At 34.5% G+C, this 5,990-nt stretch overlaps 1 long non-coding RNA gene across 1 annotated transcript; it reads left to right on the top strand.

Moving 5' to 3' along the window:
- Nucleotides 1-1,675: 1,675 nt before the first annotated feature.
- LOC126618262 (uncharacterized) lies at nucleotides 1,676-2,442 on the top strand. The gene is made up of 2 exons (XR_007621651.1): nucleotides 1,676-1,758; nucleotides 2,155-2,442. It is a non-coding gene; the product is annotated as an uncharacterized LOC126618262 (long non-coding RNA).
- Nucleotides 2,443-5,990: the final 3,548 nt, after the last annotated feature.

Below are 5,990 nucleotides of genomic sequence, written 5' to 3'. Positions count from 1 at the left end.
GGCCTTCCCTCGATCTTAAGAAGATGCACTGCTCTCCTCTTTGATTGTTTCTCCAAGGTTCCCTGCCTCCAAATGGATCTTGGCATCCACTACTCAGGTAAGGTAGTTTTTCCCAGTAATGTCCAAGGCAACAAAATCAAGCTTTGCCAAGTTCGCCATTTTTCTGAAAGAAAAATGAGATGTGTAAGAAATTGCAATAATATGTATTCTGGAGGTATGTAGTGTTAGAACTTTTGGTTCTTACAAATTTTTCATTTTGGTCATCAGGCCAAAATGATAAGCACTCGAAACTTCAGGCTCGAGATTTTCAAGATGAATAAGGAAGGCGATTGTACCGCACCATTCTCATTGAAATAATATAACATATGATGGGTGATTATTCCGCACCACTCAAGTAGCAGGAAAATTTAAATATGTAGAGCATGGTGGGTGATTATACCGCGCCACTTAAAATTGCAATAAAATTAAACAGCAGTCAAATTTAAATATGTAGGGTAAGGTGGGCGATTATACCGCTCCACTTAAAATTTACAGTAAAATTAGATCTGCAGTCCAGGATAGGCGATGATACCGCACCATCTTGGATCGCAGTAAGGTTAAATTTGCAGTTCAAGATAGGCGATTGTATCGCACCATCTTGGATTGCAGTAAAATCAACATAAATAAATACTGGGTTAGTAATCAAGATCTACATCAAACAAGAAATCAAAGATATAAGTAACTGTTAGGTTGAGAACTAAAATCAGGCATGGAGCAAACAGTTCGTCGCGAGGGTATATCCAGTAGTTGAGGCAAAAGAAGAAGATGAACAATAAAATCCTTAGAGGAAACTTTTTTTTTCTTTTCGTTCGGCGAAGAGAAATGAGAAATGGTTAGATTTTAGAGACTTGTATTGATAACGTGTTATAAATAGGTAAAAGTTAGAGAGATAACCTTTACTAGTGATAGGAGCAAAGCAGGTGTAAAATATCACACTGTAACTATAACACAAGGGGATGACAAATAAAAGAGGGAGTAATAGAGACTGATGTTATTGATCTTTCATTTCTTCTCTGTATGTTTTTTATAACAGTCGGAGCGCTCTATTTATAGAGCAACTCCATACAAACATATTCTTACATTTTGAAATTTACAGCACATGACTTTGAAAATAGGATCTTTATTTCCAAAGTCTACATCACTTTGTGTGGGTATTGAAAATCTATGTGGGCATTCATTAAACTGCCAACGGTTTCAACATTGCCAATGTTTTCAACATATTATATATATATGTCCTCGCCCATTTTTCTTTGTATTTGGATCCTCTCCGAGGCAACTGGTCAGGATCATCCTGACCAGTGTTCGTGTAACTTTTAGAGAGGCTCAATTATTATAACTTTTACAGGGATCTCTCTGTTTGTAGCCGTTGCATAAAAATTCAATAGTCCACGAACACTAGTCAGGAGGATCCTGACCAGTTGCCTCAGAGAGGATCCAAATCCTTTTTCTTTTACTTCAACTTTGCCCCTGTTGCTTTGCTGTCAAATGAATAACAATTTTGTGATGCGTGGGATCCTTGATCACTTCCTTCTTCCTTCCTTCAGTTTTTATTGTGCCCAATTTTGTATTTAAACCTTGAAATTTTTTTAAACTGATTTGGGGTTACTGAAATAGGCATGCTCGATGAGTGCTGCAGCGTTGCCATCCCTGAATCAGAAGATACTCAGAAGGAAGAAGAAGAGAAAGTCGAGGAATAGAAAAGCTTTTTGCTTTGTGAAGGTATGCTTTTCCCATCTCACCTCTTGCTTTTGTTGCATTGAATTGGTAGATTGGGTTCAAAAAAAAAACAAAAAAAAAATATATATATATATATATATATATATCTATATCTATATATATGTGAATTTTCGCGTAACTGTTTCTTTATATAATTACCAATTGAAGGTGATTTGAGATCATGTAACATTTCCTCGCGGGAACCTAAGATCGCCATCGCTTAGAGCTGCGTTGCATTTCATGAAACAAGCTTATCTCCTGCCAATTTTGTGTACCCACTTTTTATTCATGATGGTTGGTCTTGCTTGCAACCCAATTTGATGCTATAAAGTCTTGCGTTTTACAATCTGTTCATGCTTAAACCTTTTTCAAATTTTCAATTTTGTGTAAATCTTGCAGGTGAGGACGGCACACCTATCTGGGCAATGTCAGGATGTCTAGGCTTGGGTGGAGACGTGGACTTATGGAAGAGGTGAAGTAGCTTAGCTCTATCTCATTAGCTCTTATATGTTCTATTAATGCTAAGATCAATAGTAAAAAGTTCTATTGGTTTTATAATCAAAGATACATATATTATATAAACAGAGGATATATTATTATTTTCTTGATGTAAAAAATGATAATTTGAAGAACCATTTAAAGTATTTTGGTAATCAGCATACTTTAACTTAAATGTGATATATCCGTAGTATATAATTTACATCATATATCTTTTGAAGTACATGAAACTATGAAGAAAAAAAATCCTAATTAATCTGATTATGGGGGTTTTGTTTTATATCAAAATATTGCAGCAGAAGTCACACTTTGAAGAGTTCACGTTGCACAAAAAGATGATGAAATGCTACCCGTTGAGTCCATCATTGCTCCACTGGAGACAGAGCTGAAGCTTGCTACAGGAGGTATACTTTTGTTCTGCAATATGACCACATTTTATTTTAAGACAGATAGGGCTGGAAAAAATTTATGTAGTATTTTTGTATCAGTTTGGAGTGTTTATTTTGGATTCCATATTTGGTCTGGACATGTGAGGTATAGAGTGTTTAGTATGTATTTGGTTACTATATTGTTAATGGATCTATTTTTTTTAGGTAACAAAGTTGCAAGATGACAACAGAACACTTGATCTGCAGGTAAACCTTTAATTTCCATATAAAGTTTGCATTTTCGTTATTTATGCAATTCTATCACATATGGGATTATTAATTGCAATTATATGATAGAAGAATTGGGATTGGAAGAAGAAATTGAGTTGTTGATTTGTGGGGATTGGAAAATGATTATCATACGAGTGATACTTTTTTGCTGTGTGGATATTACTGACATATCTAAAAGTACAAGCTTTTTAGTTTGGGAGATAAAACCCACAAATTCAAATCAGACAAAAAATAAATAAAAAATTTAACAGACTTAAAGATCAAACTCCAAAATGGTATTAAAAACAAGGCATATTTGATCCACTGAGTGTGAAAGTTTTGAGCTTTGAAGAAGCAGAGGAGGAGAGTTGTTAACCAAGCAGCATTATCCATATATTAAGATGTTGACGGTACGCAGGAAAAATCCTTTTTTTGACGCCATATCCAGAGGAGCATAACGACAGGCCTGCATTTTTGCTGCAAGGACCAAAACAAGTAGAAGTGAAGGCTTAACTGTTTGGGTATATATCCTAAACCTAATTATTCTTATTTAAATGGAGTCTACTTTAATAGATATGAATTTGTAATCTGTTATTCAACTGTCTGTGGAAGTCTTTTAATGCAAGCAATTAGATTTTTTTTTTCAATCAATAAGTTCTTTTATTGTCATGTAAACATATTGCTGTAACATGTCCTTCAAATCGTTCCCCATTTCTTCATCATAAACCCTAATTTCCAAATTATTCTCTTATTTCAAATTTTTAATGTTTAATTTTGTACAGGCGACTTATATTTCTATAAGGTCTTCAACGTGTACGTGCAGCTATGGAAATTTCAACAAGGTACTGATATCTTAGCACTTTCTTACTCTTGAGATACCTGCAGTTGGATTCCGTTAGCTGTCTGAAATTTTTTATTTTTTATTTGAGTTGGTTGGGATTTATTCGATTCAATTGGGTCAGGTTTTTTAGTTGTTTGGATTTTCACTTTGTCTTTTCTTTTTATTAATTTGTGGACCAATTTTTTTGTAAAGGTTAATTAGCCAGTTTGCTTTGCTGTCAAACGGAGAACAAAATGAGATGCGTGGGTTTTCGCCGCTTCTTCCCTCTCTCTCCTCGACTCATCTGTAGAAGTTCATCCCACTTTTTCTTTTGTCTCACGCTCACCGCTTTATCTCGCTTATCCCTTATGTCCCTCACAATCACCGCTTCATTGTTTTACTCACGACATCATACTCCTCGTCTTCCTTCTCGAGTCTCGACTCATCTCTGCCAAAATCTCTTCAATTTCAACAGCAACGGTCACCACTCTTCCCCAAAGGTAAATTTCTCTTCTCTTTCTTGCATTCGGAATCTTCAAAATCCTCATCTACATCGTTTGATTTCTGCAATTTCAATTCCATAGAAACATGGACTTGCTTTGTTCTCTTTGCAGTACTCCCCATTTCCCACCAAAATCACATCTCAAACTCTTCCAATTTCGAACATGACATGCCCGGCGAAGGTCAGTACCCTCACTCATACCCAATTTACCGAAAGATAATTTTAATATCAGTTCTGGGTTTTTAACAGGGGCTTTAATTGAATTAGGGTTTTGTTCAATTAAATCTCATTAGTTTGTTTCTAATTCAATAAATTTGAGTTTGGGTTTTGTTCAACTCAATTTCATTAGTTTGATTCTAAATCGGCGAATAAATTTTCTTTCATGGTTCAATCAATTTGTTTTATTTTCTTATTTGGATTTTGAAAGTGAGTAAATTTTGTATTTGTTTGCTTACTGCAATTATTCAACTTATGCCACTACAATATTTGTTTCCTTCTGTTGTGTCTTTAGCATTATGTCTATATGTAGGACTACCATTTGGATCATGTGAATGCCAACTTTCATGTATATTTTTGTAGCATCTACACATGATCAGGACGTCTTCAGCTTCTATGAGGACGAGCAACATAGTAATGGTTTTGAGGAAGTATTGACTTGCAATTATTGCTGCCTCTAATCCTTGTAAGGGTTAATCTGTATCTTTTTTGTTCCTTACTGCGGGACCTATTGGATATAAGTCAACAATCTGTGATAATTTATATATGCTTATAAATAATAAATGCAATAGAAACTAACAGAATATAAACTAGAATATGAATTATAAAACAGACAACTTGAAGATTGAGGCTTGCGTACCGCAATGTCCTTGAAACAGAAATTTCGTCCCTACTTTGTGCTTGTAGTTCTACGGACGTCTGCTTTACCAGGATTAAACGATCAAGTTAAAATTCCAGCACCGGAAAATTTAACTTCTGGCGAATTTAGTGTGGTTCTCTCAGTAAGAAGGTTTAGGAATGTAGAAGATGAAGTTGATTATTTTCTGTGTTTTAAATGCTATGCAGATGGATGTATATATAGCAGATGGATGCCTGTTTGCAACAGGTATGAGAATGGGGTGTGACTGTTGGGAGACATCTCTTCAGAGGGGTGCTTTGCTCTGTGTTCAGAAAGAACTCTCAAACTTCATCTGAAAGGATGAGTCTTTTCATAAAAAATAAATAATTAATTTAATTCGAATTTAATTAAAAAATAATTAAGTAAATCCGAAAAATAATTAATTAAATAATTTAATTATTAGAGCCCAAGGCCCAAGGCCCATCTTTTGACAATTAAATATATATTAATTATATATTAATTATAATTAATTATATATTAATTACCAAATAATTAATACACCCCAAAGCCCAACCCCAAGGGTGAGCCCAATTTTAGTCTCCAGGCCTATTACTCCAATCACTTTCTTTAAAGGACAAAGCCTTATAAAGTGATAAAATCTTTTGGGAATGGCCAATGTGGGACAAGGAAATTTCTACTCAAACTACTCAAATTTCCAACAATACCCCACATCTTTGCACCAACTATTGAGATGATCATGACAATAGGCGAGCTAAAAAAAGGAACGAGATGATCAAAAGCAAAAATTTGCAGCACGTTTGTTAAAAATATTGAACTGATCCTAGGTGAGAAGAAGCGTTGTTACGTGATAATTTAGTTCATGAGAAAGTAGTGTTGACTTTCCTCTTAATATATTTTCAATTCATAATCTAATCTTAATTT

The sequence above is a fragment of the Malus sylvestris genome, chromosome 1 (assembly GCF_916048215.2).
Source record: "Malus sylvestris chromosome 1, drMalSylv7.2, whole genome shotgun sequence".
In the NCBI taxonomy this organism is placed as follows: Eukaryota; Viridiplantae; Streptophyta; class Magnoliopsida; order Rosales; family Rosaceae; genus Malus; species Malus sylvestris.
The sequence above is the reverse complement of the archived record's forward strand: the minus strand, read 5'-3'. Positions and strand labels throughout refer to the sequence as shown.